This window comes from Nicotiana tabacum, chromosome 6 (genome assembly GCF_000715075.1).
Source record: "Nicotiana tabacum cultivar K326 chromosome 6, ASM71507v2, whole genome shotgun sequence".
Taxonomy (NCBI): domain Eukaryota; kingdom Viridiplantae; phylum Streptophyta; class Magnoliopsida; order Solanales; family Solanaceae; genus Nicotiana; species Nicotiana tabacum.
The window spans coordinates 139,102,513-139,126,844 of record NC_134085.1 but is presented as its reverse complement, the minus strand read 5'-3'; positions in this window follow the sequence as shown (position 1 = coordinate 139,126,844).

Genomic DNA, 24,332 nt, shown 5'->3' with positions numbered 1-24,332 from the left:
ACACAAAGCAGATTTTTAGGCTACCATAGACATTTAGTGTGATGATGCAACCCCTAATTGCACTAATACACCTTTACCCAAATTATCCACTAATTAACCGAACCCAAAAGCCCCTTTCCCAGCCCACATTGAATCCTGATTCAATTCTGACCCCTGAACAAGTCATGAGTTTCAAATTTACTATAAAGCAAACAAGATATAAAAAGATCTGAAACTGAATAATGAAACTACCATTTCTGAAATCGAACTCACATGACAGGGACATAAGCAAAGGAAGGTCGAATTTTAGAATGATACACTTCGAGTTATTCTACAGACCATGAGAAAAATCGACCATGCTAATTAATAAGAGAAATGGATCTTAAATTGAGTACTTAAGGAACAAATGACCATCCAACGAATGCTCAACCATAACCAAGGCGACATTTTCAAGAAAAGAACCCATACTAACAACATATCCAGTAGCAACACTCATATTTTTCCACTTATGCGTATTATCTTAATCATGGGCAGTTTATAAAACATACACAGATGAACAATACCCCAGCATGAGGTATTCTCCATGCAAATACCTCTGACTCAACACATTAATAAACTCCATGACTCACTTTAAGACAGAAGATAACGTGGAGGACATGAGTGAGTAAGATAAAGCACAATCACATTACACTATTTCAGAAATCCCTAAAAACATAGCTAACATTCATGGTAAAAGAACAATATCCATTTCTGATCCCTTCAAGCAATTACAGTGTTCCAAACTTGCATCTCATCTATTCAGAAAATCAAGAAGTACCTGGAGATTGAAAAGAAATCAAAATGTAAGAGGTCAGTGTTCTACAACAGCAGATCAGCAACAGGATTCAACACCAAAGCTTAGTAAAAATGGCCAACTGAAGCCAATGGAGCAGTATCTACCCAACAGAACTTAACCCAAAACCTTTGAGAGACCCAAATTTAAACCATCTCAAACATGGAAAGAATCGGAAAGTGTTCAAGCACTGAAAATTTCAACACTCAAGGCTGAAAATCAAGTGAATAGGTTCAAAGTTTCTGCCGTTTTGTTTTCTCTGGATTTTTGTTTCTAAAAAAAAACCCTCCCTTGAATGGTAAGGAAGTGTGCCTTTATAGGCAAGGAAGTAGGGCAGCCCCAAAGAAATCATATTTTGCAATTAGACCCTTTTTACATTTTTATTTTTGCTCAGAAAACCTTAGTCTAATAATCAGAGTTCCACATTAATCCCAATACTCAACTTTCTAGAAGTTTCCTAGGCTGTTACTGAGATTCCCTTACCCTTAGAATTTCCAAATTTACCCCTTAGGGTCCTGTTAATTACCCTAGCACAAATCCCCTGAGTCATGGGTCAACTTGACCCAGTACTAAACTAGTCCAACATGGGTCATGAGACGAATCTATTTTGGGCTTTGCAGATTTCAGGCTCAGATCGAGCCCTAATTTAACATCCCAACTTAATGAGCCAACAGAAAAATCCGGAACCCATAAGACAAAACCCAAAACCCCAAAAGAAAGGCAGTGACTTAATTAATTTCAAACAATAACCAAATGAAACAGGTTGATTATTAAACACTCATGCATGGACAAAATTGAAACGAATACATAATGAAAAAGAGAAGAAGAAACAGAAAGAAAAAAAAATGAAGAAGGACAGAAACAAGGAAGATACCTAAAAGGCTGGCCAAACTTTGACGAACATGACTCTTGGCCAACAATGAAAATTGCAACACAAGCACTATTTTTGTCATTTGCCAAAAAGAAAAGAAAAGAGGACGAAATACTTCGACTCTTCAAGCAGCCGGCAAGACACAAACCCAACGACATCCCCTTGTTGAGAGTTCGATGTCAAACATGGCCATCTCCTGGGGAAACCAAAATAGGAAGAGAAAAGAAAAAGAAGAAACGGTACAAGGTCGGGTTCTCGGCAGGCTTAGATTTAAGATTTGGATAGATTGAGTAACTTTTGGATAAAACTAATGGCGGATTCTGAACGGGGAGACAACGGGGGTGACAGGGTCAAGATTTGGTGGAGTTTGGAGATACACCGCCACCGGTGGCGAATTCCGGTGGGTGGTGGGCGGTGGTGAGATGAGAGGTCTGAGAGATGAAGGAGATGGTTCATAGTTACTCTTTCGGACAATTTTAATTAAAAGAGAAGGAGTTTCACAACTGTTGGATGCTGAAAAATGATCGGCTGAGATCAGTTTAATAGAGTTGAACTCAAAACGACGTAGTATCACTTTCGTACTACGTCATTTCGACGGCCTCCACGGCTGATCACTTGGACCGGGTTGTGGCGTAATTGGGCCTTAGTTTGGACGAGTTAATGGGGGACAACTTGGGCTGGTATAAGCTTGGCCCAGAATTAAGTTTGTTTTTATTCCCTTTTCCTTTTCATTTTTTTCAATTTTTCTTCTAATTTCTTTTAAAATTAAAACTAAAATAAAGCCTAAATTAATTCCTAATCAAATTATTCTATCAAATTAAATTAACTAACTATAAATGATAATAACACAACTAATCAAATACCAAATTAAAGAAAAATCACCAAAATTCGAAATTAAATTTAAATGTGCAAAATAAACTATTTTGTGGTTTTCCCATTTTTTATAAAGCACTAAATTACTAATTAATGCAAAATTAGATCCTAAATGCAAATGCAGTGTATTTTTGTATTTTCATGAATTAAATAAAATAGACATGCACATACAAATGCAAACAATTATCAGAAAATGCCACAAAATCCACAAAATTGCAAATAATGAAAAGAAGTTATTTTGTTTTGAATTTATGGGAGTAATTCATATAGGGCAAAAATCATGTGCTCACAGCTACCCCTCCTTGCCCAGAAACACGAAGAGTTTTCGTGCAAAGATAAAGTGAGCGGATACGAGCGATTTTTGCCCGTTTGAATACTCCGTGGGAAGCATTTTGAAAGATTTGACCGCACCCTGCTTCCGAGGTTGTCTACATATCCTTGGCTATAAAGGAATCAGGTCAGTGTAGTTCGGAAAGTTTCGGTAGCTGGGACTACCATGAAGCTGTGATTTCAATGTTGTTGTTGCTGCTGCTGCTACTGCTTACTGCATCCCCTTATTACACCATGATAAAATAAAAAGAAGCTAGACTAGACTATGATCTATGAATTACAAAATCTTATCTATATCTTCAAACTTGCTCTTGCGGTTCTTGTTGCCTTGTTGACTTTTATTCTCCCGGTGGAATCCTTTTGTTGCCGCCTTGAATTGTAATCTGAGATGTTTTCCATTTCTCCAGGTGGATGCCTGACTGCCAACTACACTTTGAGATGTTTTTTCTTTTCTCCAGGTGGACGCTTGACTGCTGAACTTGAATGTATTCCCTGCTCTCCAGGCGGGCTCCTGATTGCTGAACTTGAAATGAATTCCCTGCTCTCCAGGTGGGCTCCTGACTTCAACAGAATAAACAAAAACAAAGAAAGTTTTCTGCCCCAGTTTGGTGGCTGGGCACACATGTAAGTGTAAAAAGGATCACATTACCAAATATCAATAAGAATTTGAAAGCTAAAACTTGAATTGTACTCCCTTGTTCTCCAGGCGAGCTCCTAACTGCTGACATGAATTGTACTCCCTGCTCTCCAGGCGGGCTTCTGATGGCTAAAATTGAAATGTATTCCTTGCTCTCCAGGCGGGCTCCTGACTGCTAGCTTGAAATGTATTCCCTTCTCTTCAGGCGGGGTCCTGACTGCTGCCTTGAAATGTATTCCCTACTCTTCAGGCGGGCTCCTGACTGCTAAACTTGAATGTATTCCTTGCTCTCCAGGCGGGCTCCTGATTGCATGACTTGAAATGTATTCCCTGCTCTCCAGGTGGGCTCCTGACTGCTGACTTGAAATGTATTCCCTGCTCTTTAGGCGGGCTCCTGACTGCATGACTTGAAATGTATTCCCTGCTCTCCAGGCGAGCTCCTGACTGCTGACTTGAAATGTATTCCCTGCTCTTCAGGCGGGCTCCTGACTGCTGCCTTGAAATGTATTCCCTGCTCTTTAGGCGGGCTCCTGACTGCTAAACTTGAATGTATTCCCTGCTCTCCAGGCGAGCTCCTGATTGTTGACTTGAATGTATTCCCTACTCTCCAGGCGGGCTCCTGACTTCAATGAAATAGACAAAAACAAAGAAAATTTTCTGCCCCAATTTGGTGGTTGGACACATATGTGAGTGTTAAACTGAATTATATTACCAAATATTACTAAAAATTTGAAAGCTAGGTCCCATTATCCAGGGGGTCCTGACAATTCTTACCTAAGCGACAATTTTAAATCTAAGTTATATCTTCTAAAGGTGTGACTTCCGCTAAATCTTGTTATCTAAGGGGGTGTTAAAGCTACATCTCATTATTCATGAGGGTCCTAAAAATCAAAGGTCAAATTTTATCTTAAGAGTGACAACTTTTATGGCTGAATTATACTACCCTACAGCAGATTTTACGCTAAATGTTGTTATCTAATCGAAATCTTAAAGCTAAGTCCCACTATTCAGGAGGGTCCTGAAAACTCCTAATTGAATCTTATCTCGAACATGTAGACTTCTAAACCTATTTATATTCCTTCGGGATACCTTTGTGCTAGATTACGCTATTTCTGAACTTTACGCTAGGTCCCATTTTCCAGGAGGGTCCTGAAAATCAAAAATCAAACCTGTTTGGTGGCTGCCTTTCTCCACGGAGCGTTCTCCGAAACAACCGAAATTTCCTGCCCCTTTTTTTATCAAAGAAAAATCTTGTCAGTATAAAATGTGGTGGTTAGTTGATGGCATTCTTGCTGAAGGTCTCTCCGCTGCATTGTTTTGTTTTGATTGGCTTCCCTGAACTGGCCCTGAACCGCTTGACTTTCCGACTAACTTTCAAAACCCCATGACTTTGGATGACCCGAGTGTTCTATACCTGAACCGTTGTTTCACACCTCTGACCCCTTTAACTGAACCTCTATATCTCCTATGAAATTACTAAATCATTCTGCCGGTGAAACTTTGCTGGCACTTTATCCCACTTTACATCATGCTATTTTTTGTATGCTCTGGCCGCACTGTGCTTTGCAATCTTGAAGCTGGTAGTGAGCTTTGAAATTCCTTCTTATTTGCTTAAACAGAACTGACATTGGGAGAATCTTAGAGAAATATACCCAAAAGAAATGAAATGCAATGACTTAGAGAGTTAAGGATAAGAAAATCCAAAACTGGAAGACTATTTGAAGGGGAAAAAGAAAAGAGACTTATCTGAGTGGAATAGCTGGAGCCAATGATCATGACATACATTTCGGATTAATCTGCCCAATCTGTCCAACCAAATCAACTTCCAGTTGCCATACTTTGCTGCCTCAGAGTTTCCATAACCTGAGTTCTTTACCAAAACCTTGACCTTGTTCATTTTGCGGTGCGCTGAGGGGTTTTCACCAACAAACCTCTCTCATTTGTTCATCTCTCAACTCACTTTCGCCTTACGGTGCCCGTGAGGGTTTTCACTAATAAGACTCTCTCATTTTTGATTTCTATCAGCTCTCGTCGCCTTATGGTGCCCGTGAGGGTTTTCACCAATAAGACTCTCTAGTTTTCGATTTCTTTTCCCTCTTTGGACCAGAGTGTTGCCTCTGATATGAATCACCTCTACCTCCTCGACTTGGCATTTCTCAAAGACTGATCAAAAGGTCTTTCTTTGGACCGTAACGTGGACTTTTGGATAGGGTTAAAAAGAAAGGATGTCAAAGGCTCAAAAACAATTCACATGGGTTTAAAATTACAACTTTCGGAATCAGATTTCTTACAATAACCACAACTTTTGCCCCAGTTTCTTGCTTGGGGACTTTTGGATTTTTATTTTGATGAGATCGAACCGTGAGGCTGCCTACGTATCCTTACAAGGAATTAGGTCGAATGTAGTTCATGTCATAGAAATTACTTTGTTGCTGTGGTTTTCTATTTTCTTTCTCTCTTTTATTTTGTTTTTTTGCTTTCTTTTTCTCTTTTTGTTGATTTTCTTCCCTCTTTTTCTTTTCATTCTTTTCTTTCTCTTTTCATTCTTTTCTTTCTCTTTTCATTCATTTCTTTCTCTTTTCTTTTCTTTCTCTTTTTCTCTTCTTCCTTTACTTATCTTTCACACTTGCGATTCCGATATTCGCTACTGATTCCGTAAGAGGGGTATGAAAGAAAAATAAATAAGGCTCAAAGGGGGTACCAAAGGATAAAGTGTTTAGATAGCAGAACAAAATGCCTTCGTCATTTCAATATTCAAAACATGCCAAATACAAACAAGTACAATTAAACAAAGGAATCATACATAGTATCTTTTGACTGCATCAGAGTTGATAGCCATTTCTACACATTTGCCTTCTACATCTGTCAAATACTATGCACCATTGGACAACACTCTAGTTATAACGAACGGCCCCTGCCAGTTTGGGGCAAACTTGTCTTTTGCTTCAACCTGATGTGGAAGAACGTGTTTCAATACTAACTAACCCACTTCAAACTTCCGCGGACGCACCTTCTTATTGTATGCTCTTGTCATTCTCTGTTGATACAACTGGCCATGACACACTGCTGCCAATCCTTTCTCGTCGATCAAACTCAATTGTTCCAAGTGGGTTTTGACCCACTTATCATTATCGATCTCAACCTCCGCGACAATTCTAAGGGATGGAATTTCCACTTCTGCGAGTATCACTACTTCGGTTCCATACACCAACAAATAAGGAGTCGCCCCTACTAAAGTACGGATAGTAGTGAGATAACCCAGCAATGCAAATGACAGCTTTTCATGCCACTGCCTAGAATCCTCCACCATTTTTCGAAGTATGTTCTTTATGTTCTTGTTGGCTGCCTCGACTACTCCATTCACCTTGGGGCGGTATGGGGTGGAATTGCGATGTGTAATCTTAAACTGTTGACACACCTCTTTCATTAGATGACTATTGAGATTAACACCGTTATCTGTGATGATTACTTTCAATATCCCGAACCGGCAAATGATATTTGAGTGCACAAAATCAACCACCGCCTTCTTGGTTACAGACTTGAATGTCTTAGCCTCAACCAATTTGGTGAAATAATCTATGGCCACCAGAATGAACCTGTGCCCATTCGATGCTGATGGCTCAATTGGCCTAATGACATCCATGCCCCACGCAACAAAAGACCAAAGTGCAGACATCGTGTGTAATTCAGATGGTGGAGAATGAATCAAATCTCCATGCACTTGGCACTGATGACATTTACGCACGAAACTGATATAATCTTGCTCCATAGTGAGCCAATAATAACCTGCCCGGAGAATTTTCTTTGCCAGCACATACCCACTCATGTGCGGTCCACAGATTCCAGAATGTACTTCAGTCATAATAGCTGTGGCCTGCCTAGCATCTATGCATCTCAGCAATCCAAGATCTGGAGTTCTTTTGTACAACACTCCTCCACTGAAGAAAAATCCAATTGCCAACCATCGAATTGTTCTCTTTTGATCACCTGTGGCTTGTACAGGATACACTCCCATCCTGATGTACTCCTTGATGTCATGAAACCAAGGCTCCCCATCGAGCTCTTCTTCCACCACATTACAATAAGCATGCTGATTGTGGACTTGAATATGCAAAGGGTCCACATAAGCCTTATCTGGGTGATGTAACATTGACGCCAGAGTAGCCAAAGCATCAGCGACCTCATTATGAATCCTCGGAATATGCCTGAACACTATTGATTGGATTCGCTGACAAAGATCATGTAAACATTGTCGATACGGTATGAGTTTTAAATCCCGTGTTTCCCACTCTCCCTGAATCTGATGCACTAGAAGGTTCGAGTCACCCAAGACCAAGACTTCTTGTACACCCATATCCACAGCCATCCTCAAACCCAAAATGCATGCCTCGTACTCAGCTATGAAGTTAGTACAGTAGAACTGAAGCTGAGCCATAACAGGGTAATGATGCCCTATTTCAGAAACAAGTACCGCTCATATCCCAACGCCTTTCATGTTAGCGGCCCCATCAAAGAAAAGTTTCCATCCTGGCCTTTCACTCTATTCCAACTCTTCAATGTGCATTACCTCTTCATCGGGAAAATACGTCTTCAAAGGTTCGTATTCTTCATCCATAGGATTCTCAGCCAAATGGTCGGCTAATGCTTGTGCTTTTATCGCAGTTCGGGACACGTAGACAATGTCAAATTTTGTGAGCAAGATCTGCCACTTTGCGAGCCTTCCCGTGGGCATAGGCTTCTGGAAGATATACTTCAACAGATCCAAGCGAGATATGAGGTAAGTAGTATAAGATAACAAATAATGTTTCAGCTTCTGGGCTACCCAAGTTAGGGCGTAACATGTCCTCTCAAGATGAGTGTACTTAACCTCGTAAGATGTGAACTTCTTGCTGAGATAATAGATGGCATGCTCCTTCCTGCCAGTGATGTCATGCTGTCCCAACACACATCCAAATGAATTTCCCAAGACCGTCAAATACAGAATCAAAGGTCTCTCTGGTTCTGGCGGGACCAACACAGGTGGGTTTGACAGGTACCCCTTTATCCTATCAAATGCTTCCTGACATTCATATGTCCACTTAACCGCAATATCTTTCTTTAACAGTTTGAAGATGGCTCACAAGTTGTCGTGAGCTGAGCAATAAACCTGCTGATGTAATTCAATCTCCCCAATAGACTCATCACCTCAGTCTTGTTCTTTGGGGGTGGCAACTCCTGGATAGCTTTGATCTTTGATGGGTCTAATTCAATACCTCGGTGTCTAACTATGAATCCCAACAACTTTCTAGACGGGACACGGAATGCATATTTTGTAGGGTTGAGCTTGAGATTGTACCTGTGAAGCCTTTGGAAGAACTTTCTCAGATCTCTGACATATCAGACTGCTTTCTAGACTTTACAATCACATCATCCACATAAACCTCGATCTCCATGTGTATCATGTCTTGAAATATGGTCGTCATTGCCCTCATGTAGGTTGCCCCAGCATTTTTCAAACCAAATGGCATGACCCGATAGCAGTACGTTCCCCATGGCATGATGAATGCTGTCTTTTCTGCGTACTCCTCATCCATTAAGATCTGGTGGTAACCCGCATAACAATCCACAAAAGAACAAATTTCATGTTTGGCACAATTATCGATCAATATATGGATGTTTGACAATGGGAAGTTATCCTTGGGACTTGCCTTGTTGAGATCTCGATAACAACACACACCCTGATGTTACCATCCTTCTTCGGCACAGACACAACATTGGCTAACTAGGTGGGATACCGGGTGACCCGAATGACTTTGGCCTCAAATTGTTTGGTGACCTCTTCCTTAATTTTCACACTCATATCAGTTTTAAATATTCCGGATCAGTGGGCAATTTGTGAACCACCAAGCTAGTGCTTAGACCTGGCATGTCGTCATAGGACCATGCAAAAACATCTTTATACTCGAACAGTGTTTTAATTATCTCCTCTCTGAGTTGTGGTTCAAGATGGACACTTATTTTGGTTTCCCGTACATTATCTTGGTCCCCTAAATTGATTGCTTTTGTATCGCTCAGGTTAGGCTTGATTTTTTCTTCAAAATGGCTTAATTCTTTGCTAATCTCTTCAAAGGCTTCATCCTCATCATATTCTGATTCATCCTCACACCCTATTTCTTGAATTACTATTTCAGAATTAGATTGGCTTTTGAGACTGGGCCGGAGATTCCTCATGCATGTCATATCATTGAAACCAGCATAAAAAGAACTGTACAAGGAAGAAAAGAAAAACAAAAATAAAACTATCAAAAAGGGAGAAAAAGGGAAATTGCATTTCATTGAAATTAGAGATAACAAGGCCTATACATCCAAATGGACGGGACATAAAATCTGAACTACAACCCTGGGATAATCCAAATAAACTGAAAGAAAATCAAAGCAAACTACCAAAACTCCTTCCTGGTGGGGAGAGGAGTAGCTTCCCAATTGTTAATCTTTGCGCTGGGCCCAACAAATTGCACATCCGCCTTGCTAGAACCCTCTCCAGCTTCCACCGTGTTCACTTCGTCGAATATGCTCTCGAACCTTTCCCTCAAATCTCCATCCATATCAACCATCGAACTGGGAACCATCATCACTGGGCGCTTTTTGGTACCAGTCCTAACAAATGATCAGGAAAGATGCGGGACTGGCTTTGGAAGGGCCCATGCTCTCTGTTTCATTTTTCTAGCTCTTCTCACGTTTGCGACTGTGGGCTTGAACCCCAGGCCAAATGTATCCAAGTTTTTAGGAAGAGAAACCACCTGTACGATACCTTGCAGAGATGCACCCAAACCCTTGCCCGGTACAAAACCATTTTTCAACATTTCAACGTCTACCATGACTGATGCAGCAGTTACCCTTGGAGTCGGCACGCACTTCCCTTCAGGAATTTTCTCTACCGATACCGTGTCAAAAACCTAATAAACCCATGGCCCTTTGTTGTCTTCAAACTCTATGAGCGGAACAATGGCATCACTGGGAACACACAAATTATCTTCGCCATGCACAACAATTTCCTATCTATCCCATTCAAACTTAACCATTTAATACAGAGTGAACGGGACCGCTTTGACATCATGAATCCAGGGTAGACCTAACAAAAGATTGTTAGAAACAACCACATCGAGCACCTGAAATTCCATAGTAAATTTAACTGTCCCTATTGTAAGCTCGAGCACTATGTCCCCAACTGAATCTTTCCCTCCACCGTCGAATCCCCGAACGCAGATACTGTTCTTGTGAATTCTTTCATCATCCACCTTCAACTTGTTCAGTGTGGAGAGAGGGCAAATATTTGCACTGGAACCATTGTCAACCAGTACCCGAGTAACCACGGAATCTTCACATTTCACCGTCAGATAGAGGGCTCTATTGTGCTCAGTACCCTCCACGGGCAACTCATCATCAGAAAAAGTGACTCTGTTTACCTCAAATATCTTGTTAGCTATCTTTTCCAAGTGGTTTACTGAGATTTTGTCAGGAACGTGGGCTTCGTTCAAGATCTTCATCAAAGCCCGACGGTGCTCGTCTGAATGGATCGATAATGACAATAGCGAGATCCGAGCCAGTGTCTTCCTTAACTGCCCCACAATGGAATAGTCCTGCACTTTCATCTTTCTCAGAAATTCCTCTGCTTCTTCCTTGGTCACAGCTTTCTTCACCATTACTAGGTTATCTTTGGAGGTCTTAGCTTTTCTCAACTCTTCGAGGGAAAAGCATCTTCCCGATCGAGTCAAACCATGGGTCTCACACACTTCTTATTTAACCCCTTTCCCCTTGTAACTCACTGTCACTCGTTCATAATTCCCTAGGACTACCTTGCTGTTGACTATCAGTAATTGAGTTACCGGTTTGATAATGATAGGATTTGTGAGGGCGCCCTTCACAATTACCACAGGCTTGTTCGTCACTCCTGGCACAACCACTTTTGCTCTTTCATGTTTTCCAACAACGTCACTTAAGGACCCCTTCTTGACCTCCACAAATGGTTCATTATTTGCCCCATTCAACTTGATCACAGACTTCTCACTTGTTGACTTTTCAAACGGCTTGGCTTTACTAGCCCGAATCATCATGACGGTTTGCGAAGGCTTCTTAGGCTCCCCTTCCTTATGTACAATCTCAATCATATTTGTCTCATGATGGGCCAACAACGGGTTCTGGTTGATATTGGGTGCCTCCGGGGCTTGGACCTCAATCCGATTAGTATCAATGAGCTCTTGAATAGCTGTTTTCAATTTCCAACATTTCTCTGTGTCATGACCCGGGGTCCCTGAACAATACTCACAACTCACCGAGCGGTCAAGATTTCTGGGAGGGGAATTTGGCAGTTTCGCCTCGATCGGGTTCAACATACCCAACTGTACCAATCTGTGGAATAGACTAGTATATGATTCCCCTAATGGAGTAAAAGTCTTTTGCTTATGTAACCTCTCATTCTTAAAGGCTTGATTTGGCCGAAAACCTATTCCAGGGGGATTTCTATAGGCTCTTGGGGGTGGATGGGTATTTTGTGGAGCTGGGTATGGATTTTGTAGAGCTGGTGCATGCCATTGTGCGTGAGTAGGAGGTTGGGTATAGGTTTGTGCATGATGGATGGAAAAATAGGGATCTGGCGGTGGGTAGTAGTGTTGTGGTGGGCTATATGGAGTGTGGGAGGTAAGTTTGGTGATAGGGTGGAGGCGGATTGTAGTAACGTGGAAGGTTCCTGGATCCGATCCAAGCTCATGACTCAATTGTCACAACGTCGTCTTTCTTCTTCTTCCCAAGTACACCCCCAGTACCATTTTGAATGGCCTGGGTGGTCACTTTGATTGCTGAATAACTGATGATCTTCTTGGAATTGAGTCCCTCCTCAACCATGCCTCTCATTTTTACAACCTCATTAAAGGACTTGCCCACTGCTGACACCAAATAACCAAAATAAGTGGGCTCCAAAGCCTGCAAGAAATAATCAACCATTTCACTTTCTTTCATCGGAGGGTCAACCCTCGCGGCTTGTTCCCTCCAACCGAATCCATACTCTTTGAAACTCTCACCGGGATTTTTCTCAATCTTTGTTAATGACAGACGGTCTGGGATAATTCCAAGATTGTACTGAAAATGGCAGGCGAAGGCTTGGGCCAAATCATCCCATGTGTACCACCTACTGTGATCTTATCTGATATACCATTCTAATGTTGATCTACTCAAACTTTGGCTGAAATATGCCATCAGCAATTCATCTCTTCTGCCTGCTCCTCTCATCTTGCTGCAAGATCCTCTTACGTGTGCTACTGGGTCACCATGCCCATCGTACAGATCAAACTTGGGCATTTTGAACCCTGCTGGTAACTGAACATCTAGGAACAGACATAAATCTTTATAGGCCACACTTACTTGACCTCCCAACCCCCTCATATCTCTGAATGATTGTTCTAACCTTTTGACCTTTCTGATCATCTCCTCATGTTCAGGATTTTTGGGTGGCTTCTCGGTCTCTGCCAAACGATCAAGATGATGGGTGTAGAAATATGGTTCCGGGACTTTGAAGGTTGGTTCAGGGGGATAATACTGGTTGTCGTGAGTCTGGAACAGAGGTTCACTGGAAGATTGATGTATGCAGCAGGTGGAGGTGCCACAAAAATAGGAGTGATTGGTGGGGGAGGGTGCAGGACTTGTCTGGGTGGAGGAGCATGTTATGTATGGGAAGTGGTACCGTGGCATTGTTGGTAGAGGAGAAAGGCTGGAGATGAGTTCACAGTGGGAGGTTCCTGAGATTGAGCTAATGGTGGGATATAAGCAGGGTTGGCGGGATAAACTGGTGGTGGATGCCCCTTTGCCCAGGCTTGGTACATTTCAGCCATTTGCTGCTTTAACTTATACATCTCTTCATTCATCGCATTAACATCCAATTCTTCCACCTCTTTTGACGGGTCAACAATACTTGCCTCCAATTCTTGGTTGGCCATGTTCAGCTTGTCTTTTGATCGGGTGTTGTATGAGTGAGTTGTCAGAATGCCAATCAACTAACCACTTGCCTGCGTTCAATACATCAACAGCAACCTTGTTAGCAATTAGGGATTTATTAGATTGGTAACCGCACATTTTGGGGAATTAATGCACTTAAGCAGTTAGCCGTTTCTATTATGCATTTGATCGGATGCTTGCGTCATCCTAGCTTTTCTTTTCTTCTTTTCTTTTCGTCTTTCGCTCTTACCCTTGCTTTCTCTCTCATTTCCCTCTTGTTTTGCTATTGCTTCTTTCTCTTGGTTTTCTTATTCTTCTCTCCTTTCTTTTCTTTTTCTCTCTTGTTTTTCCTCTCTCTTTTCGTTTTCTCTTCTTTTTTTTGGTTATGGTCGAATCCTATGGGGATTGCCTACGTATCATGACCCCGCATGAATCAGACCGAGCGTAGTTCTGGGAGATAAGTGTGAAAGTAAATAATAAAATATTTTTTTGGGATTTTCAATTTTCATAAAAGCAAATGCTTTGATTACAAAGACTCAAAACTAACAGACTCCAAGAGAAACTAACAGACGCTGATGAAGAGACGAAATATAGATTCCAAAAATAAACTATCATACTCCAACAAAAGAAAATACAGACTCGAACACAATTGACAGACTCCAGCAGAAAGAAAATACAATCTCAACACAACTGACAGACTCTAACAGAAAAGGAAATACAGACTCAAATGAGAAATCATGAATACATTAATACTCCTGGTGCCCGCGGGACATTATTCGGTCTCGCCGCAGGCCTATATGCAAGATCCTTTTTAAGTCGGTCCAAGTCACTCATTATCTACTTAACAAATGTCATCACTGCCGCGAAGAAGGTGGTGCGAGTCATATCCTCACAGACTTGGCACTTCATAACAATGTAATCGGCGATGTTTCTAATTCTCTCTCTTATGACACCCTTTTCTTGTAACAAACGCCCGATCTGTTGGGCCCTGGCTTCCAAAGTTTGCTCAGCCACATGATTCTGCTCCTGAAGTCATCACAAATCTATTTCTAATTGTGCCAATGCTGTATAACAATGTTCCCTTTCAACCTTGAAGTCTTTCGCCTATTTGATCATTTTGTTTTCCGTGGCGATGAACCTTTTCTTTAATCCCGCGACCTTATTGTCGTACTTTTCTTTCAACTGCTTAACCAGGTGTGCTCGTTCATCTGCGTTTTTAGCCAATTGTTTTCGAACTCTGGCTAGTTCACATTCTGTTTTGTTCAAATCAAAACTATAGTCACTCATTTTCTGCCTCAGGTTATTTATGAGTTTTTCATCTTTGGCACTTCAGGCGGGGTTCCCTGCCTCTATTTTCATTTTTTGAATTTGGGCTCGAAGGGCCTCATTTTCTTTGGCTAGCTTTTTCTTTTCACCTTCGTCTGCCGCTGCTTGCAAGCTATTCTCAAATTGAAGTTCTTTAACTTGTTTTTCCAACCTTCCTATTGTGGCCCTGTACTCATTCTCCTTATCCAACCAAGACCATTGTTCTTGTGGTGCCTCGACGAATTCCTGAAGATGGGGTCTTTTGGCTTGCCTCCCAAACTCAATTTCTCTCATATACCAAGCCAGGTACCCTGGTGAAACCTCACCTTTGGATCGATCACGTACACAAGTATTGGCTGTTAAGTATTGACATTCGCTCCAAATTTGGCGGACTGTTGTTTCATGAAACTGACCGTTAAGTCAGATCTCAACTACTTGGGCACTAAGATCTTCATCTCTCGGAACTATCTGGCATCTTCCCAGCTGCCTCAAAACCCGATATGGGGCATAAGACTGGATACTCTTGAGTCCCATCAGGAGGAAATGAGGCCTAGTGGCTGGCATGTATATGATCTCATCCACAGGCAGCCATCCAAATGTCCACTCTATTTGGTTTGCAGTGATGGAACGGAGGCGTGCTATCCACTTTGTAACCCCTTCTGGCAGGCTGATCCCACCAACCCTCGTATAAAATTCCTCTATACATGTTTTCTCTGTCGACCCATAACTCATAAATTGAGGACGATGGTGTAAGTGTTCGATCATCCACATCTGCAACAACACATTGCACCTCCCGAAAAAGTCTCCTCCGGCTTTGTAGGCTGTGAGAGAGCGGAAGATTTTAGCTACTATCATGTGTGCGAGGGTGTTGTTGGCCTGAGTGAGCAAAGTGCTGACAACCCTGGCTACTCGTATGTCAATGTTCCCATCTTTTCTAGGAAACACCAAAAGTCCCAAAAAGACCACCATAAATGCAAAACACATGTGTTCTTCCCACTTAAGGCGGTTTCCTTTGCTGCAGATTTTGTTTTCCGGCTTGTTGAACCCCCCTATATGACCATATCTGTTGTATATAAACTGCAAAGTACAAAATCTGGCTGCCAAATCTGGGTTGTGGACCCCCCTGCTTATTTTCAAAGAGTCTAAGAACCTGTGTACGACTACAGCCCTTGGAACAATCAGGTACTGGTGTCTCAGAGGAACTTTGGGACCCCCAATATATCCGGCTATTTCCTCCAATGTTGGGGTAAGTTCAAAATCTGAGAAGTGAAATACGTTGTGGGCCGAGTCCAGAATGTAACCAACGCCTTTATGATGTCTCCCCTAGGATTAATTTTTAGCAACCCAGTGAGGCCTCCCAAGTATAGATTGACCGTGTCTTGTCCCGATTTACCCAGATCATCCCACCACATATGCAACTCCAAAGGGATCTTGTTCAAGACTGTTATTGGCAAATTCTGACTCGTGCTTATTCTGCACATTTATTAGGGTGATTAAGCAAAATAATGAATCAATTGACTCCAAAACAAAGCTGACACTTTTTTTTCAGATTTTCATTTCGAAAGTAAAAACCCGGATTTGTAAATACAGCCTTTCAGCACTTCTGGAAGAAGATTTTAAGGCTGTTCTCGCCAACCGGCTAAAATTGAAAAAGAGAGCAAAGGTGGCTGTTCTTGCAAAAACAGCCTTCCGGCGTCCTTTTGGGGACAATTGACTATTTTGACAAAAATGGTATTACTTTAACATTATAATAAAAACAAAATTTTGTTTGTTTTTTTTTCCGTTTTCTCTTCGGGCTATTTTTGCAAAAAGAAAGTTGGACCCGATGGGGGTTGCCTACGTATCTCACACCCTGTGAGAATCAAACTGGCGTAGTTCGGGCAAATTTGTCAAAATAAAACCAACTTTCTAAAACACAAAGATTTTCCTTTTTTTTCCTTTTCTTTGAAAAGTACAAGATTCTTTTTTTTTTCTTTTTTTTTTTCAAAATTTCAGCAGAGTTTTGGTATGTTTGGGACATTGGTTTTTCAAAACAGGCACTTATCCCTCTCAACCATCTAAGTTTTCCTTGTAAGCCGGTCAACATGTAAATCTGAAGAAAATGAATGCGCAAGTAGCAAGTAAGATGCATCCTAATGGTCTTTACATTCCAGGTACACCTGTCCTAGAAAACCCAACCCCTGTGTTGAGTCTCCAAAGTTAAATGCACATGATGCAAAAAACGTGCCTACTAGGGATCCGACATGAGGCTGAGTTATTCTAAGTTCAAAAACCTGGGTATGTTGTACTAGACTGTGTACCCAAGCGGACAACTCGAGCAGAGTAGGGGGCTACGTACCGGGAAACAAAAGGCCATCCGGCTTAGTAACTTTTCTGAGCCTCTTTCTTATTTCAAGGTATGATACTAACAGAATAGGAAGTCATGACCAGCGTGCACATCCCCGAAAATGAGAAGATAAGGGTTCCGTAGCAATTTATATACAGTTCAGATAATATCAAAGCGGTAAAAAGCAACATTTAACACATTAGGCTCAAACGTGTAATAAAACCAGATAACATATAAAACTAAATGTAACAATTCATCTAAGCTCGAATTCTTGAACCCTGAACCAGAGATTCAGGGTTCGATCCCCAGTAGAGTCGCCAGAGCTGTCACACCTCCTTTTTACCTACACCTCCAGAAGGGAGTATAAGGGAGTATTTTCCAATTTAAAGTGACAATCGAAACGAGATTATTTCATTACAAATTCAGAGTCTCCACTTGGGATGATTTATGGTGTCCCAAGTCACCGATTTTAAATCCCGAATCGAGGAAAGATTGACTCTATATTATAGTCCGCGAACACAGAAATCTGGGTAAGGAATTTTGTTAACTCGGGAGAAGGTGTTAGGCACTCCCGAGTTCCGTGGTTCTAGCACGGTCACTCAACTGTTATAATCAGCTTAATTATCTGATCTTAAGCAATTATGAACCTATGTGCAAATTTTAACTTTTAACCGCTTTTAATTAATTTTAAGAATATTGCAACACTGTTAAAACACGTCTAGAACCACGTCACATAAATGCACTCACGGTCTTCGACATATCTTGACCTTGTTGAGATTTTGGATTTGAGTCACATAAATGCGCACCCGAGTTTAGGAAGGTAAATTATTAAAATAACGCGCCTAAAGCAACTACGCGTTTGCAACTTTGCGAGGGCCATAAAATTTTACCAAATGACACACCTCGATTTTGAAGGATTAACGTTAATCAAGTGACGACCATGAATCGTATGTCTAATTGGTATGGCACGCAAATTATCTACAAGGATCTACCAGTTGAATAAGGCTTAAGGGACTTACAATTATTTCTAAACTACAGCTAAACTCAAATCATTGATTTAAGGGTCAGTACTAGGTGAGGCCCAATATAAACTGAGGTTCAATTGGCATCTTGCTAGTCATAAACCCAAGTGTGATAAAAAAACCTTTAAATCATATGAAACGGACTGGGCCAGCTATATGCTCAATGTTACTTGGAAATTTTTGAAGGAGAACACAGCGTGGCCAAACTCGGTCCAAACCCATGTCTTGTTTCCCATTAATGCCGATTTAGTATATGAAATAACTGGGCTCGAGGGAAGCCCAGCTTGGCAGCCTGGTTGCGAAAAGGAAATGCAGTCGCAATTGGGCCAACGATGACAGCCCAAAACATGATTCTGCAAACACTTTTGAAACAAGGTGTATCAATCTAGACAATTTTCATCGAGTAAATACTAGTGATTTTAATTCAAACACAAAGAAGATTTTTAGGCTACCATAGACATTCAGAGTGGTGATGCAACCCCTAATTGCACTAATACACCTTTACACAAATTATCCACTAATTAATCGGACCCAAAAGCCCCTTCCCCAACCCGTATTGAATCCTGATTCAATTCTCATCCCTGAACAAGTCATGAGTTTCAAATTTACTCTAAAGCAAACAAGATATAAAAAGATCTGAAACTGAATAATGAAACTACCATTTCTGAGATCGAACTCACATGACAGGGACACAAGCAAAGGAAGGTCGAATTTCAGAATGATACACTTTGAGTTATTCTACAGACCATGAGAAAAATCTACCATGCTAATTAATAAGAGAAATGGATCTTAAATTGAGTACTTAAGGAACAAATAACCATCCAACGAATGCTCAATCATAACCAAGGCGACATTTTCAAGAAAAGAACCCATACTAACAACATATTCAGTAGCAACACTCATATTCTTCCACTTATGCGTATTATCTTAATCATGGGCAGTTTATAAAACATACACAAATGAACAATACCCCAGCATGAGGTATTCTCCATGCAAATACCTCCGACTCAACACATTAATAAACTCCATGACTCACTTTAAGACAGAAGATAATGTGGAGGACATGAGTAAGTAAGATAAAGCACAATCACATTACATTATTTAAGAAATCCCTAATAACATAGCTAACATTCATGGTAAAAGAATAATATCCATTTCTGATTCCTTCAAGCAATTACAGTGTTCCAAACTTGCATCTCACCTATTCCGAGAATCAAGAAGTACCTGGAGATTGAAAAGAAATCACAATGTAAGAGGTCAATGTTCTACAACAGTAGAGCAGCAACAGGATTCAACATCAAAGCTTAGCAAAAATGGCCAACTGAAGCCAATGGAGCTGTATCTACCCAGCAGAACTTAACCCAAAAACTTTGAGAGACCCAAATTTAAACCATCTCAAACATGGAAAGAATCTGAAAGTGTTCAACCGCTGAAAGTTTGAACACTCAAGGCTGAAAATCAAGGGGATAGGTTCAAAGTTTCAGCCGTTTTGTTTTCTCTAGATTTTTGTTTCTAACCCCCCCCCCCCTGAATGGTAAGGAAGTGTGCCTTTATTGGCAAGGAAGTAGGGTAGCCCCAAAGAAATCACATTTTGCAATTAGACCCTTTTTACATTTTTATTTTTGCTCAGAAAACCTTAGTCTAATAATCATGATTCTACATTAATCCCAATACTCAACTTTCTAGAAGTTTCCTAGGCTGTTACTGAGATTCCATTACCCTTAGAATTCCCAAATTTACCCCTTAGGGTCCTGTTAATTACCCTAGCACAAATCCCCTGAGTCATGGGTCAACTTGACCCAGTACTAAACCAGTCCAACATGGGTCATGAGCCGAATCCATTTTGGGCTTTGCAGATTTCAGGCTCAGATCGAGCCCTAATTTAACATCCCAACTTAATTATCCAAAGGAAAAATCCGGAACCCATAAGACAAAACCCAAAACCCCAAAAGAAAGGCAGTGACTTAATTAATTTTGAACAATAACCAAATGAAACAGGCTGATTATTAAACACTCATGCATGGACAAGATTGAAACGAATACATAATGAAAAAGAGAAGAAGAAACAAAAAGAAAAAATATAAAGAAAGATAGAAACAAGGAAAATACCTAAAAGAATGGCCAAACCTTGAAGAACAGGACTCTTGGCCAACAATGAAAATTGCAACACAAGCACTATTTTTGTTATTTGCCAAAAGGAAAAGAAAAGAGGACGAAAGACTTCGACTCTTCAAGCAGCCGGCGAGGCACAAACCCAACGACATCCCCTTGTCGAGAGTTCGATGTCAAACATGGCCATCTCCTGGGGAAACCAAAAGAGGAAGAGAAAAGAAAAGGAAGAAACGGTACAAGGTCGGGTTCTCGGCAGGCTTAGATTTAAGATTTGGATGGATTGAGTAACTTTTGGATAAAACTAATGGAGGATTCTGAACAGGGAGACAACCGGGGTGATATGATCATGATTTGGTGGAGTTTGGAGATACACTGCCACCGGTGGCGAATTCCGGTGGGTGGTGGGCGGTGGTGAGATGAGAGGTCTGAGAGATGAAGGAGATGGTTCAGGGTTACTCTTTCGGACAATTTTAATTAAAAGAGAAGGAGTTTCACAATCGTTGGATGCTGAAAAATGATCGGCTGAGATCAGTTTAATAGAGTTGAATTCAAAACGACGTATATCACTTTCGTACTACGTCGTTTCGACGGCCTCCATGGCTGATCACTTGGACCGGGTTGTGGCATAATTGGGCCTTAGTTTGGACGAGTTAATGGGGGACAACTTGGGCTGGTATAAGCTTGGCCCAGAATTAAGTTTGTTTTTATTCCCTTTTCCTTTTCATTTTCATTTTTTTCAATTTTTCTTCTAATTTCTTTTTAAATTAAAATTAAAATAAAGCCTAAATTAATTCCTAATCAAATTATTCTATCAAATTAAATTAACTAACTATAAATGATAATTACCACAACTAATCAAATACCAAATTAATGAAAAACCACCAAAATTTGAAATTAAAATTAAAAGTGCAAAATAAACTATTTTGTGATTTTTCCATTTTATATAAAGCACTAAATTACTAATTAGTGCAAAATTAGATCCTAAATGCAAATGCAGTGTATTTTTGTATTTTCATGAATTAAATAAAATAGACATGCACATACAAATGCAAACAATTATAAGAAAATGCCCCAAAATCTACAAAATTGCAAATAATGAAAAGAAGTTATTTTGTTTTGAATTTATGGGAGTAATTCATATAGGGTAAAAATCACGTGCTCACACTCATGACTAGTGACACCCCGGTATCGGGCTGTGTTGGGTTATTTTCCGCGAATTATGATATTATCTATCAACTTTGGATTATCTTATCATGCTTTAGATTTATTTCTTATGGTTTAACTATTATTAAGTGGATATGGGAATTGTCGGCTGACCTTGTCTTCAGAGAGGCGCCATCACGATCAGGTCCGGGTTTAGGGTCGTGACAAGTTGGTATTAGAGCCTAGGTTACATAGGTCTCACAAGTCATGAGTAGGTTTAGTAGAGTCTTGCGGATCGGTACAAAGACGTCACTATTTATCCTCAAGAGGCTATAGAACCTTTAGGAAAAACTTCATATTCTTGAAATTCTTGTCTTGCGAATTTGTTGATCCGAGTGCTAAACTTCTGTTATTCTATTCTCTCACAGATGGTGAGGACGCGCGCTAACGGTAAGGATGGATGATCACCAGTACCACCAGCTGTGGCCACTAGAGGCCGAGGACATGGTCGTGGTCATGGTCGTGGTAGGGGCAGAGCAGCTAGGGCAACACCTGCAGATCCACTAGCTGCCCCAGTTCAGGATCAGGTCCCGGTTATGGACGCTCCAGCAACACCAGCTTAGGCACCAACTATGCCCATTGTGATTCCGGGTCTTTAGGAGGCCCTTGGCTCAGATCTTATCAGTTTGCACTGGCCTATCTTAGGCGGTTTCAGCCACTACGGCCGCAGCTACTTCTCAGGCCAGGGGAGGCAATCAGATTCCCGCTGCTCGCACACCTGAGCAGGTCATGCAGGGACTTCAGACATCGGGGGCACATCCACCCCAGCCGGTTGCAGTTGCTCAGGAATTTCTAGTTCCTGCTATGCCGGAGGATGAGCAACGTAGGTTGGAGAGGTTTGGTAGACTGCAGCCTCCGACCATCAATGGTGTAGAGGGCGAGGATGCCTAGCGTTTCTTAGATAAGTGTCAGAGGATGCTTCGTACAACGGGTATTTTGGAGACCAGTGGGGTCGCTTTCACTACTTATCAGTTTTCTGGAGCTGCCTTCACTTGGTGGGAGGCTTTTGAGAGGCGTAGGGCTGTTGGTGCAGCACCCCTTACCTGGCAGTAGTTCTCTGTTCTTTTTCTGGAGAACTATGTTCCGCAGTCCAAAAGAGAGGAGTTGTGTATGGAGTTTGAGTGGTTGCATTAGGGTGAGATGATTGTGATGCAGTACGAGATGAGGTTCTCTGAGTTAGCTCGTCATGCTATTTGGATGGTTCCGACAGATAGAGAGAGGATTAGAAGGTTTGTTGATGGCCTCACTTATCAGCTTCGTATTCTCATGACCAGGGAGAGGGTAAGTGGTGCTACTTTCGTGGAGGTTGTGGATATTGCCCATGAGATTGAGTTTCTTCATCGCTAGGAGCGCAAGGAGAGGGAGGCCAAGAGGCCTCGAGGATCTGGTAGTTACAGTGGTACTCCTTCGAGAGGTCAGTTTTAGCACGGTAGAGGCTGTCCATTCAGGCACGCTCAGCCAGCTCGCCCAAGTTATTGTAGGGTGTCATCGGGTCATGGTTCTCATAGTTCTCATCAGGGCCAGTCTTCACGTAGTGCCCTTCTAGCTCAGAGTTCATCCTTTGCTCCATCAGTTCAGGGCTCTTCTATGCCGAGTGCATCTTCTAGTCACTCCGGTGTGAGGGGTTCCCTTCAGTCCCCTTCTCCAACAACTGGGAGTTGTTATGAGTGTGGTGAGATGGGTCATATATGGAGGTAGTGCCCTCGTTGTCTTGTGAGTTCATCTCAGCAGAGGGGTCAGTCATCGGCTTCATCGCCTGTTACATCACTACCACCTGCGCAACCAGCTAGGGGTGGAAATCAGTCAGCTAAGGGTCACCCCAGAGGAGGAGGTCAATCAGGTGGCGGTCAGGCCCGTTTCTATGCACTTCTAGGTAGACCCGATGCTATTACTTCAGATGTTGTTATTACAGGTATTGTTTCAGTCTGCCACAAAGATGCCTCTGTATTATTTGATCCCGATTCCACCTTTTCTTATGTGTCATCATACTTTGCTCGTTATTTGGGTATGCCCCGTGAGTTTCATACTTCACCTGTTCATGTATCTACCCTAGTGCGCGATACAATTGTAGTAGACCATGTGTACCGGTCGTGTATGGTGACTATAGGGGGTCTAGAGACCCATGTGGATATTTTATTATTGTGTATCGTGGATTTCGATGTCATTTTTGGCATGGATTGGCTATCTCCGTGTCGTGCTATTTTGGACTGTCACGCTAAGACAGTCACATTGGCTATACCGAGTGTGCCACGGATCGAGTGGCGAGTTGTGACTGATTATGTTCCCAGTAGAGTGATCTAATTCTTGAAAGCCCAACGTATGGTTGGGAAGGGTTGTCTTTCGTATCTAGCCTTCGTAAGGGATATCAGTGTTGAGACTCCCAGTATTGATTCTGTTCTGGTTGTGAGAGATTTTCCCGATGTGTTTCTTGCAGACCTGCCGGGCATGCCACCAGACAGGGATATTGATTTTGGTATTAACCTAGTGCCGGGAACTCGACCCATTTCTATTCCGCTATATCATATGGCACCAGCAGAGTTGAAGGAATTAAAAGAGCAGCTTCAGGAACTCCTTGATAAAGGGTTCATTCAGCCTAGTGTGTTACCTTGGGGTGCACCAGTTCTATTTGTGAAGAAGAAGGACGGAACTATGAGGATGTGCATTGATTATAGGCAATTGAACAAAGTAACAGTTAAAAACAAGCATCCTTTGCCTCGCATTGATGATTTATTCGACCAGCTTCAGGGAGTGAGAGTGTTCTCCCAGATTGATCTCCGTTAAGGTTATCACCAGTTGAAGATCAGGGACTCGGATATTCTTAAGACAGCTTTCAGGACCCGATATGGTCATTATGAGTTCTTGGTGATGTTTTTTGG